This window comes from Dendrobates tinctorius, unplaced genomic scaffold (genome assembly GCF_039654945.1).
Source record: "Dendrobates tinctorius isolate UK_male_01 unplaced genomic scaffold, ASM3965494v1 ptg000003l, whole genome shotgun sequence".
Classification (NCBI taxonomy): domain Eukaryota; kingdom Metazoa; phylum Chordata; class Amphibia; order Anura; family Dendrobatidae; genus Dendrobates; species Dendrobates tinctorius.
The window spans coordinates 55,463,306-55,478,315 of record NW_027361671.1 but is presented as its reverse complement, the minus strand read 5'-3'; positions in this window follow the sequence as shown (position 1 = coordinate 55,478,315).

Sequence of the window (15,010 nt, the reverse complement as noted above, 5' to 3'; positions counted from 1 at the left end):
CATCCGCGTACACTGGGTTTGAACGCCCACATTGCCAAACTAATCTCGTTTGAGATGATGCCCTTTCGGTTGGTGGAAAGCACAGCTTTCCGCGAACTCATGGCTTATGCAGTACCACGCTATGACCTACCCAGTCGCCACTTCTTCTCTCGCAAAGCCATCCCAGCCCTCCACCATCATGTGAAAGACCGCATTGTCCATGCACTCAAGCAGTCAGTGAGCGGAAAGGTGCACCTCACAACTGATGCATGGTCCAGTCGGCATGGCCAGGGCCGTTACGTGTCCATCACTGCGCACTGGGTTAATGTGGTGGATTCAGGGTCCACAGCGGACAGCGGTGGTGGGACAGTGCTGCCTAGCCCACGGTCTAGAAAACAGTTGGCTGTAGGCGTTCGACCCTCCTCCTCCTCCTCCTCCAGAAGCGACAGCTCGTCCACAGAGCGCAGTGGTACGAGCACTCCATCTGCAGCTGCCACTGTTGCACACGATGTGTCCCCCCTATCGAGCAGCTAGTGGAAAGCGTCAGCAGGCTGTGTTGCAGATGATGTGTTTGGGCGACAGACACACCGCCGAGGTGCTGGCCGAGTACTTGAAGCGACAAACTGAGTCATGGCTGGGCAGTGTACATCTTGAGGCAGGCAAGGTAGTTAGTGATAATGGCCGTAATTTTGTGGCAGCCATAGCCCTTTCAAAACTCAGCCACATACCTTGCTTGGCTCACACCTTGAACCTGGTGGTGCAGTGCTTCCTCAAAAATTATCCGGAGTTAACAGCCCTGCTCCAGAAGGTGCGAAGACTGTGCGCGCACATCCGCCGGTCGCCTGTACACTCCGTTCGTATGCAGAAGCTGCAGCGATTGCTCCACCTTCCATACCACCGCCTCATTATCGACATTGCAACAAGGTGGAACTCCACCCTGCACATGGTGGAGCGGCTGTGCAAGCAGAGGCAGGCCATAATGCATTTGTGGGAGGATACACGGCCAGGCACTTTGAGAGCAGACATGGAGTTGACAGGCGTGCAGTGGTCGAAGCTGAAAGACCTTTGTAAAGTCCTTCAGTGTTTTGAGGAATGCACACGGCTGGTAAGCGCAGACGACGCCATCCTAAGCATGAGCATCCCACTTATGCGTCTGCTCATGCAAACTTTGACGCACCTTAAGGAGCAGGCGTCTGCAGCCAATGTTGATGAGGAGGAAGAGGAGGAGGGAATCCTTGATGACATTCAGCCATTGTCTGCTCAGGGACCTCTCCTGGACGAGGTGGAGGAAGAAGAGGAGGAAGAGGAGGAGGATGATGGGGATGATTACTTAGGGGAGGAGGATGCATCTCGTGGGGCAAGTGAAAATGTTGGCGTGGCAAGGTCTGGTACAGGGTTTGTGCGTGACTGGAGGGATGTGGATTTGCCAGAAAGTGCTCCTCCACCCAGCACTCGCAGTGCATCATTGACACCGGGAACATTGGCCCACATGTCAGATTATGCCTTGCGGATCCTAAAAAGGGACCCCCGCATTGCCAAAATGATGAACGATGACGACTACTGGTTGGCCAGCATCCTGGATCCACGCTATAAAGGCAAGTTACAAAACATCATGCCACAGGAGAACCTTGACCTAATATTGGCTAATAAACAAGCAACTCTGGTAAATCGGTTGCTTGAGGCATTCCCAGCACACAGCAGCGGTGATGGTTCTCACACGAGCCGTACGGGCCGGGGGCAGCTTGGCAGAGGTGTTCGTGGTGCACACAGCAGAAGTGGCGTTGGAGACAGGGGTTTCATGACAATGTTGTGGACTGATTTTTCAAATACCGCTCACACAACTGGTAATACTGCATCGATGGAAAGTGACAGGAGACAGCAGTTGTCAACTATGGTTACAAACTACTTTTCCTCCCATATCGATGTTCTCCCACACAGGTCATTCCCCTTTGACTATTGGGCCGCTAAACTGGACACCTGGCCTGAATTGGCCCAATATGCCTTACAGGAGCTCGCTTGCCCAGCTGCAAGTGTGCTATCGGAAAGAGTCTTCAGTGCAGCTGGATCAATCCTGACAGAAAAAAGGACCCGTCTGTCAACCCAAAATGTGGATGATCTAACCTTCATTAAAATGAACCACGCATGGGTTTCCAAGGATTTTGTCCCACCTTCCCCTGATGACACATAGGGTGACAGAAAAATGGCTTGCTTTGGTCCACCTCTTCCTGGTACTTCACCTATTTCGCCTTTTGCATCAGTTGAATGTCCAACATCAACATATGCCACTTTCTAAAACTCCCTAACTGTGCTGCCTCCCCCCCCATGACCGGGGTCACCACCTAGCGCACGACACCGTGCGAGTGCCGTTGCCCTGGACAGGTGGGTAGGCCGACTCTTGGGCGCGGGCACTGGCACAGGGTCCCTCATAGTGCAATCAAGTGTCTCTGACGGTGGTGGTGCACACCCGCCGTCAGACACACCGCTGTACTATGAGGGGCCCAGTGCCAGTACCGACGCCCACGAGTGTGCCCCCCTTGCTTGGCCAGGGCCCCAGCATTTGCAATCTTTACCTCTCCCTGCTCCTCCGCTGTGTAATCTGGGCCGTCAAATCCATACTGTGCCTGACACCGTCTGAGCCTGCCTCCTGATGTATAGACATATATTTTGAATGTGTACGCTATCCATACATGTTATCCGGGGATACGGTACCCTTTCTAACCTTTGTGCAATGACGTGCAATCCATACTGGGCATAACACCGTCTGAGCCTGCCTCATGCTGTATAGACATATATTTTGAATGTGTACGCTATCCATACATGTTATCCAGGGATACGGTACCCTTTCTAACCTTTGTGCAATGACGTGCAATCCATACTGGGCCTAACACCGTCTGAGCCTGCCTCATGCTGTATAGACATATATTTTGAATGTGTACGCTATCCATACATGTTATCCGGGGATACGGTACCCCTTCTAACCTTTGGGCAATGACGTGCAATCCATACTGGGCGTAACACCGTCTGAGCCTGCCTCATGCTGTATAGACATATATTTTGAATGTGTACGCTATCCATACATGTTATCCAGGGATACGGTACCCTTTCTAACCTTTGTGCAATGACGTGCAATCCATACTGGGCCTAACACCGTCTGAGCCTGCCTCATGCTGTATAGACATATATTTTGAATGTGTACGATATCCATACATGTTATCCAGGGATACGGTACCCTTTCTAACCTTTGTGCAATGACGTGCAATCCATACTGGGCCTAACACCGTCTGAGCCTGCCTCATGCTGTATAGACATATATTTTGAATGTGTACGCTATCCATACATGTTATCCAGGGATACGGTACCCTTTCTAACCTTTGTGCAATGACGTGCAATCCATACTGGGCCTAACACCATCTGAACCCTGCCTCATGCTGTATAGACATATATTTTGAATGTGTACGCTATCCATACATGTTATCCGGGGATACGGTACCCCTTCTAACCTTTGTGCAATGACGTGCAATCCATACTGGGCCTAAAACCGTCTGAGCCTGCCTCATGCTGTATAGACATATATTTTGAATGTGTACGCTATCCATACATGTTATCCGGGGATACGGTACCCTTTCTAACCTTTGTGCAATGACGTGCAATCCATACTGGGCCTAACACCGTCTGAGCCTGCCTCATGCTGTATAGACATATATTTTGAATGTGTACGCTATCCATACATGTTATCCGGGGATACGGTACCCTTTCTAACCTTTGTGCAATGACGTGCAATCCATACTGGGCCTAACACCGTCTGAGCCTGCCTCATGCTGTATAGACATATATTTTGAATGTGTACGCTATCCATACATGTTATCCGGGGATACGGTATCCCTTCTAACCTTTGTGCAATGACGTGCAATCCATACTGGGCCTAACACCGCCTGAGCCTGCCTCATGCTGTATAGACATATATTTTGAATGTGTACGCTATCCATACATGTTATCCAGGGATACGGTACCCTTTCTAACCTTTGTGCAATGACGTGCAATCCATACTGGGCGTAACACCGTCTGAGCCTGCCTCATGCTGTATAGACATATATTTTGAATGTGTACGCTATCCATACATGTTATCCAGGGATACGGTACCCTTTCTAACCTTTGTGCAATGACGTGCAATCCATACTGGGCCTAACACCGTCTGAGCCTGCCTCATGCTGTATAGACATATATTTTGAATGTGTACGATATCCATACATGTTATCCAGGGATACGGTACCCTTTCTAACCTTTGTGCAATGACGTGCAATCCATACTGGGCCTAACACCGTCTGAGCCTGCCTCATGCTGTATAGACATATATTTTGAATGTGTACGCTATCCATACATGTTATCCAGGGATACGGTACCCTTTCTAACCTTTGTGCAATGACGTGCAATCCATACTGGGCCTAACACCATCTGAACCCTGCCTCATGCTGTATAGACATATATTTTGAATGTGTACGCTATCCATACATGTTATCCGGGGATACGGTACCCCTTCTAACCTTTGTGCAATGACGTGCAATCCATACTGGGCCTAACACCGTCTGAGCCTGCCTCATGCTGTATAGACATATATTTTGAATGTGTACGCTATCCATACATGTTATCCGGGGATACGGTACCCTTTCTAACCTTTGTGCAATGACGTGCAATCCATACTGGGCCTAACACCGTCTGAACCTGCCTCATGCTGTATAGACATATATTTTGAATGTGTACGCTATCCATACATGTTATCCGGGGATACGGTACCCTTTCTAACCTTTGTGCAATGACGTGCAATCCATACTGGGCCTAACACCGTCTGAACCTGCCTCATGCTGTATAGACATATATTTTGAATGTGTACGCTATCCATACATGTTATCCGGGGATACGGTACCCTTTCTAACCTTTGTGCAATGACGTGCAATCCATACTGGGCCTAACACCGTCTGAGCCTGCCTCATGCTGTATAGACATATATTTTGAATGTGTACGCTATCCATACATGTTATCCGGGGATACGGTACCCCTTCTAACCTTTGTGCAATGACGTGCAATCCATACTGGGCCTAACACCGCCTGAGCCTGCCTCATGCTGTATAGACATATATTTTGAATGTGTACGCTATCCATACATGTTATCCAGGGATACGGTACCCTTTCTAACCTTTGTGCAATGACGTGCAATCCATACTGGGCCTAACACCGTCTGAGCCTGCCTCATGCTGTATAGACATATATTTTGAATGTGTACGCTATCCATACATGTTATCCGGGGATACGGTACCCCTTCTAACCTTTGTGCAATGACGTGCAATCCATACTGGGCCTAACACCGTCTGAGCCTGCCTCATGCTGTATAGACATATATTTTGAATGTGTACGCTATCCATACATGTTATCCGGGGATACGGTACCCCTTCTAACCTTTGTGCAATGACGTGCAATCCATACTGGGCCTAACACCGTCTGAGCCTGCCTCATGCTGTATAGACATATATTTTGAATGTGTACGCTATCCATACATGTTATCCAGGGATACGGTACCCTTTCTAACCTTTGTGCAATGACGTGCAATCCATACTGGGCCTAACACCATCTGAGCCTGCCTCATGCTGTATAGACATATATTTTGAATGTGTACGCTATCCATACATGTTATCCAGGGATACGGTACCCTTTCTAACCTTTGTGCAATGACGTGCAATCCATACTGGGCCTAACACCGTCTGAGCCTGCCTCATGCTGTATAGACATATATTTTGAATGTGTACGCTATCCATACATGGTATCCAGGGATACGGTACCCTTTCTAACCTTTGTGCAATGACGTGCAATCCATACTAGGCCTAACACCGTCTGAGCCTGCCTCATGCTGTATAGACATATATTTTGAATGTGTACACTATCCATACATGTTATCCAGGGATACGGTACCCTTTCTAACCTTTGTGCAATGACGTGCAATCCATACTGGGCCTAACACCGTCTGAGCCTGCATCATGCTGTATAGACATATATTTTGAATGTGTACGCTATCCATACATGTTATCCGGGGATACGGTACCCTTTCTAACCTTTGTGCAATGACGTGCAATCCATACTGGGCCTAACACCGTCTGAGCCTGCCTCATGCTGTATAGACATATATTTTGAATGTGTACGCTATCCATACATGTTATCCGGGGATACGGTACCCCTTCTAACCTTTGTGCAATGACGTGCAATCCATACTGGGCCTAACACCGTCTGAGCCTGCCTCATGCTGTATAGACATATATTTTGAATGTGTACGCTATCCATACATGTTATCCAGGGATACGGTACCCTTTCTAACCTTTGTGCAATGACGTGCAATCCATACTGGGCCTAACACCGTCTGAGCCTGCCTCATGCTGTATAGACATATATTTTGAATGTGTACGCTATCCATACATGTTATCCGGGGATACGGTACCCCTTCTAACCTTTGTGCAATGACGTGCAATCCATACTGGGCCTAACACCGTCTGAGCCTGCCTCATGCTGTATAGACATATATTTTGAATGTGTACGCTATCCATACATGTTATCCGGGGATACGGTACCCCTTCTAACCTTTGTGCAATGACGTGCAATCCATACTGGGCCTAACACCGTCTGAGCCTGCCTCATGCTGTATAGACATATATTTTGAATGTGTACGCTATCCATACATGTTATCCAGGGATACGGTACCCTTTCTAACCTTTGTGCAATGACGTGCAATCCATACTGGGCCTAACACCGTCTGAGCCTGCCTCATGCTGTATAGACATATATTTTGAATGTGTACGCTATCCATACATGTTATCCGGGGATACGGTACCCTTTCTAACCTTTGTGCAATGACGTGCAATCCATACTGGGCCTAACACCGTCTGAGCCTGCCTCATGCTGTATAGACATATATTTTGAATGTGTACGCTATCCATACATGTTATCCGGGGATACGGTACCCTTTCTAACCTTTGTGCAATGACGTGCAATCCATACTGGGCCTAACACCGTCTGAGCCTGCCTCATGCTGTATAGACATATATTTTGAATGTGTACGCTATCCATACATGTTATCCGGGGATACGGTACCCCTTCTAACCTTTGTGCAATGACGTGCAATCCATACTGGGCCTAACACCGTCTGAGCCTGCCTCATGCTGTATAGACATATATTTTGAATGTGTACGCTATCCATACATGTTATCCGGGAATACGGTACCCCTTCTAACCTTTGTGCAATGACGTGCAATCCATACTGGGCCTAACACCGTCTGAGCCTGCCTCATGCTGTATAGACATATATTTTGAATGTGTACGCTATCCATACATGTTATCCGGGGATACGGTACCCCTTCTAACCTTTGTGCAATGACGTGCAATCCATACTGGGCCTAACACCGTCTGAGCCTGCCTCATGCTGTATAGACATATATTTTGAATGTGTACGCTATCCATACATGTTATCCAGGGATACGGTACCCTTTCTAACCTTTGTGCAATGACGTGCAATCCATACTGGGCCTAACACCGTCTGAGCCTGCCTCATGCTGTATAGACATATATTTTGAATGTGTACGCTATCCATACATGTTATCCAGGGATACGGTACCCTTTCTAACCTTTGTGCAATGACGTGCAATCCATACTGGGCCTAACACCGTCTGAGCCTGCCTCATGCTGTATAGACATATATTTTGAATGTGTACGCTATCCATACATGTTATCCAGGGATACGGTACCCTTTCTAACCTTTGTGCAATGACGTGCAATCCATACTGGGCCTAACACCGTCTGAGCCTGCCTCATGCTGTATAGACATATATTTTGAATGTGTACGCTATCCATACATGTTATCCAGGGATACGGTACCCTTTCTAACCTTTGTGCAATGACGTGCAATCCATACTGGGCCTAACACCGTCTGAGCCTGCCTCATGCTGTATAGACATATATTTTGAATGTGTACGCTATCCATACATGTTATCCGGGGATACGGTACCCCTTCTAACCTTTGTGCAATGACGTGCAATCCATACTGGGCCTAACACCGTCTGAGCCTGCCTCATGCTGTATAGACATATATTTTGAATGTGTACGCTATCCATACATGTTATACGGGGATACGGTACCCTTTCTAACCTTTGTGCAATGACGTGCAATCCATACTGGGCCTAACACCGTCTGAGCCTGCCTCATGCTGTATAGACATATATTTTGAATGTGTACGCTATCCATACATGTTATCCGGGGATACGGTACCCTTTCTAACCTTTGTGCAATGACGTGCAATCCATACTGGGCCTAACACCGTCTGAGCCTGCCTCATGCTGTATAGACATATATTTTGAATGTGTACGCTATCCATACATGTTATCCGGGGATACGGTACCCTTTCTAACCTTTGTGCAATGACGTGCAATCCATACTGGGCCTAACACCGTCTGAGCCTGCCTCATGCTGTATAGACATATATTTTGAATGTGTACGCTATCCATACATGTTATCCGGGGATACGGTACCCCTTCTAACCTTTGTGCAATGACGTGCAATCCATACTGGGCCTAACACCGTCTGAGCCTGCCTCATGCTGTATAGACATATATTTTGAATGTGTACGCTATCCATACATGTTATCCGGGAATACGGTACCCCTTCTAACCTTTGTGCAATGACGTGCAATCCATACTGGGCCTAACACCGTCTGAGCCTGCCTCATGCTGTATAGACATATATTTTGAATGTGTACGCTATCCATACATGTTATCCGGGGATACGGTACCCCTTCTAACCTTTGTGCAATGACGTGCAATCCATACTGGGCCTAACACCGTCTGAGCCTGCCTCATGCTGTATAGACATATATTTTGAATGTGTACGCTATCCATACATGTTATCCAGGGATACGGTACCCTTTCTAACCTTTGTGCAATGACGTGCAATCCATACTGGGCCTAACACCGTCTGAGCCTGCCTCATGCTGTATAGACATATATTTTGAATGTGTACGCTATCCATACATGTTATCCAGGGATACGGTACCCTTTCTAACCTTTGTGCAATGACGTGCAATCCATACTGGGCCTAACACCGTCTGAGCCTGCCTCATGCTGTATAGACATATATTTTGAATGTGTACGCTATCCATACATGTTATCCAGGGATACGGTACCCTTTCTAACCTTTGTGCAATGACGTGCAATCCATACTGGGCCTAACACCGTCTGAGCCTGCCTCATGCTGTATAGACATATATTTTGAATGTGTACGCTATCCATACATGTTATCCAGGGATACGGTACCCTTTCTAACCTTTGTGCAATGACGTGCAATCCATACTGGGCCTAACACCGTCTGAGCCTGCCTCATGCTGTATAGACATATATTTTGAATGTGTACGCTATCCATACATGTTATCCGGGGATACGGTACCCCTTCTAACCTTTGTGCAATGACGTGCAATCCATACTGGGCCTAACACCGTCTGAGCCTGCCTCATGCTGTATAGACATATATTTTGAATGTGTACGCTATCCATACATGTTATACGGGGATACGGTACCCTTTCTAACCTTTGTGCAATGACGTGCAATCCATACTGGGCCTAACACCGTCTGAGCCTGCCTCATGCTGTATAGACATATATTTTGAATGTGTACGCTATCCATACATGTTATCCGGGGATACGGTACCCTTTCTAACCTTTGTGCAATGACGTGCAATCCATACTGGGCCTAACACCGTCTGAGCCTGCCTCATGCTGTATAGACATATATTTTGAATGTGTACGCTATCCATACATGTTATCCGGGGATACGGGACCCCTTCTAACCTTTGTGCAGTGACGTGCAATCCATACTGGGCCTAACACCGTCTGAGCCTGCCTCATGCTGTATAGACATATATTTTGAATGTGTACGCTATCCATACATGTTATCCAGGGATACGGTACCCTTTCTAACCTTTGTGCAATCACGTGCAATCCATACTGGGCTTGAGAACGGCTGGCGAGCTGTTAAGCAAGCTACAGCACCTGTCCAGACAAGTACAGGGATTCCCTAGCGAGGAGACTTATTTGATTGTTTTCTATGTTGGGACAGCAATTTTTGGGGAGCACTATACTCTGGAGAATGATAGATGGGGCCCACCATACACTGGAACATTCCAAAGGTGGACATCAGACACTGGAGCAGCATTTACAGGGCCCATTATACACTAGAGCATTAGAAATGGGGCCCATTATGTTTGGAGCATTATTTGGGCCCATAAGACAGTGGAGCTTCATCCATGGGGACCAACATATACTGTAGCATTATGTGGAGCTCATCATATACTGTTTCAAACATTATATGGGACCAATGATTTTGTATGGAGAAATAGATGGGCCTCGTCATGAGATGTAAAAAGTGAGGTATTTTTCATTGTACTATACCGCTATTTCTCTGCCGTATCGGAGCATGATGAGTTGTGGTATGTGTTAAAGGGGCGCTCTTTCGCCCAGGGCACATGAAAACCTGCAGCCAGCCCTCCCCCCCCACAAATTTAGCCAAATAACCCCCATTTTTCAGTGCGTAACTTGTATTATGAAGTTAATTAAGGTTGACAAGCTTAAGTAAGAAGAATTGATGCTTTTGGCATTCAAATGGGCACTGTAGGTGTGTTTCCTGTCCTCCTCTCACTGCCGACTTTTATTCCCCATTGACTTACATTGGGTTTCGTGTTTCGGGACGACCCCGACTCTTCCCTATAATCGGACGATCTTGCTCGACCCGACTTTTGGAAAAGTCGGGTTTCACGAAACGAAACGCGACCCTAAAAAAGCAAAAGTCGCTCAACTCTAGTCACAAGCCATCAAACAATTTTTTGTACCAGGAGTGGCATAAGGTCACCAAAAAGCAATGTGAAAGACTAGTGGAAAGCATTCCAAGACTCATGAAAGCTGTGAATAAAAATCATGGTTATTCCACAAAATATTGATTTCTGAACTCTTCCTGAGTTAAAAAATTAATGTTGTTGTTTCTAAATAATTATGAACTTGTTTTCATAGCATTATTTGAGGTCTACAAGCACAGCATTTTTTTGTTATTTTGAACATGTCTAATTTTCTGAAAATAAATACAAAATTTAGTGCTTGGAAATTCGAACACATGTTGTCAGTAGTTTATAGAATAAAAGAGCAATTTACCTTTTACTCAAAAATATACCTATAAAGAGGAAAATCAGACAAACTGAAAATTTTACAGTGGTCTCTTAATTTTTGCCACAGCTGTACATTTTATTTTGATAGCTATAATTTTTCCATATTTCTGCTGACAGGGTCATATGAGAATGAACAAAAACCAGTAATTAGTTTTTTTTATGCCTTTTTGTATGTGGTAAGATAGATAAGGCAGCCTTCTTCCACATTTATGTTTTGGCGCTTTTACACAATCAGTACTATTTTAGAGAATTTTTTTGCATTGCTTTATTTTGAGAGCTATAACTTTTTTATTTTTCCACTGAAGGAGCTATATGATTGCTTGTTTTTCTTGTGGTACAAGATGACATTTTCAGCAATATCATTTTTACTTACACTCATCTCTTTGATCGCATTTTGATCCACTTTCTGATCGACAGTATGAAAAAGGGAGGCGTCGGATCGGACCGCAACACCCACCGGAGCGGACCGCCCACCTCGGTGAGTATAATATAACTCTTTTTTCTTATCTTTCAGGTTACATCGGGGGCTTATCTACAACATTACAGAATGCTGTAGATAAGCCCCCGATGTCTATGCCGGCAGCTAATAGGGCAAAAAAAGGGTGACAGATTCCCTTTAAGCGATTTCTTGATTGAGAAGGGGTGTGGCAGTAATCAGGCCTGGGTATGGCTAGGGAATGTGAACTCAACTTCCAAAAGTCGTGATAAACCACAGATAATTTATTTTTTAAGGTGGGCAATCAATTTTTAATGCAGGGCCCTGTAGATTTGGACTTCTTTTTACCTTAGCCATAAAGACCTTCATTTATAAACTGCATTTTGTGCTTACTTGTGTTATGTTTGTCTAATATTTACATTTGTTTGGTGATCTGAAACATATAATTGTGACAAACATGTAAAAGAATAGGAAATTAGGAAGGGGCAAATAATTTTTCACACAACTGTAATGCTTAATACAGAATAATGGGCCTCATATAATGTTCCACACTGAATAATGGGCCCCATATATTGCTTCATACAGAATAACAGACCCCATATATTGATCAATACAGAAGAATGGGCCTCATATAATAATCCATACAGACTAATTGGACCCATATAATGCTCCATACAAAATAATGGACTCCATATATTGCTCCATATAGAATAATGGTCCCCACATAATGCTACATACAAAATGGGCCACATATAATGCTCCATACAGAATAATGGACCACATATAATGCTCCATACAGAATAATGAACCTCATACATTGCTCCATACAGAATAATGGGTCCCATATAATGCTCCATACAGAATAATGGGCCCCATGTAGTGCTCCATACAGAATAATGGGCCTCATATAATGTTCCACAGTGAATAATGGGCCCCATATATTGCTTCATACAGAATAATAGACCCCATATATTGATCCATACAGAAGAATGGGCCTCATATAATAATCCATACAGACTAATTGTACCCATATAATGCTCCATACAAAATAATGGACTCCATATATTGCTCCATATAGAATAATGGTCCCCACATAATGCTACATACAAAATGGGCCACATATAATGCTCCATACCGAATAATGGACAACATATAATGCTCCATACAGAATAATGAACCTCATACATTGTTCCATACAGAATAATGGGTCCCATATAATGCTCCATACAGAATAATGGACCCCATATAATGCTCCATACAGAATAATGGGCCCCATATTATGCTCCATACAGAAAAATGGGCCCCATATAATGCTCCATACAGAATAAAGATTGCTATATAATGCTACATACAGAATAGGACACATATAATGCTACATAGAGACTGGGCTCCATACATAAAAAGCGCAGAGGGCACGCTGTAGTGATGTCATCACTCTCTCTGCCCTGAGACATCAGAGTCAGAAGACGCAAAAGAGACAAGACCTGCAGCCAGCAGGAACAAGGAGAGGTGAGTTTTTCAAACAGTTTAAAGCATGGGTGAGACTCATGGGCCCCATAGTGTGCCGGAATCCCCGATGGTGAGTGAGCCCCCCTGCTTGCCGAGGGCCCTGGCATTTACCTGTGTGCACCGTTTTTGTAGGGCGGGTCAAAACCAAATATGTGTACCTTTTTTTAAAAATATTTTTACAACTTTTTTAAAACTTTTTTTAAATTTTTTATTTAGTCCCAAAATGTCTTGAAATTCAAATTCGCCAATCTCAATACTTCAGAGTCTCTAGGTGCCTGGAAAAGACGTGTATAACACTCTCCCAGTAATGTATTGAACACCTTTTGAGCTCTTTAACGCAAACATAAAATTCGGACAGGAGTATTGAACTGCTCTCCTTGTTTGCAGTACATCAAAAATAAAACAGTGCAAATAAGGTGCTGTACAGCAATATGTCACAGATCAATTAGTTCATAGTCACGCTGACTCTGCAAGCAGCCCAGTAAGTGACACATTACTGGCATCAAGCTCTGTGTCTATATTATACTGTTCTCAGATTAGGTGGCAAAAATCTGGTGACAGGTTTTTCAAGTGCATTTGCATGCCCAGTAATTAGATAATGGTAATGGTAATGGTGATATTAACCATGCAAGAACGATGCATGGATGATAATGAGGTAATCGCTTAGACAATATGCAGCAAAGCATCTGTCAATAACACTTTCAAGGGGGCATCAATCAAGAAAGCAATCATTGTGGCTGAATGATTTTTCTTTAGAAGAAACCACACCCATAAGATGATATAAGGGTGTCCCAAGGGTGCAATCAGCTGTAATCGCCAGGAGAACCTAATGGCAAGTGTTTCATTCCCCTTACAGTACCACCACAGAATACTGTAAATTAGCCATTACACAGCCTCTACGAAAATCAGTGGGCAATATATGTGCTACATGCAGATTTGGGTTCAAGAGCCCGTACCATTCTTTGTATTGTGCCCAATAATGGGTTCTGAACTCCTAAACCTATATAACAGCTATTTTTCTACAGTATTCCCCAGCAGATTGATGCATTACTATAAATGAGAGGTTACGATGTGTATAAACCTTGGTTGGGAGGCTTGCTGGCAGCAGCATAAAATAAAGTGTTCTAGATCCATCAGGACATATTTTCTGTTTGGATTTCCATCTAATTTTACAGTATCCCCTCAGTCTAACCTCTGGGTCTATGTAATATCTATATATTTGCTCTATTTTATGGAGCAGAGCGCATGCTTTATTGATGACATCAATGTGAACTTTATAACTGAAGGTCACATGCTTGGGTTGATTGATTGATGTCACTTTATATGTATCATTTTTTTGACTTTCAGATCAATATCTATTTTGTCTTAAGTAACTCATTGCTGGTGAGAAACACGAACCTAACCTTTAAGCCACATGCACACATTGAGTATTTGCTGAGTATTTTACCTCAGTATTTGATCAGTATTTGACCTCAGTATTTGTAAGCCAAAACTGGGAGTGGTGACGTGTTTCTATTATATTATTCCTCTGATTGTTCCACTCCTGGCTTTGGCTTACAAATACTGATGAAGTATTCAATGTGTTCTTGTGGCTTTATAGTGTACAAAAGAATTTGGGTTTTTATATTAAACCTCCTAAGGCCGGGGTCACACTAACCAATGCAAAATACAGTCCGTAGTTTACATGCATAATACGGATGAATGACCCCTAAACAGTGCTCCGTATGTCATCCATAATCAAGGTGTGGTCGCGTATTTTGCGCATGTAAGCATCCGTATGTAATCTGTATGCCATCCGTATGCTGAGATTTTCTCGCCGGCTTGCAAAATGGACATATAATGGAGCCC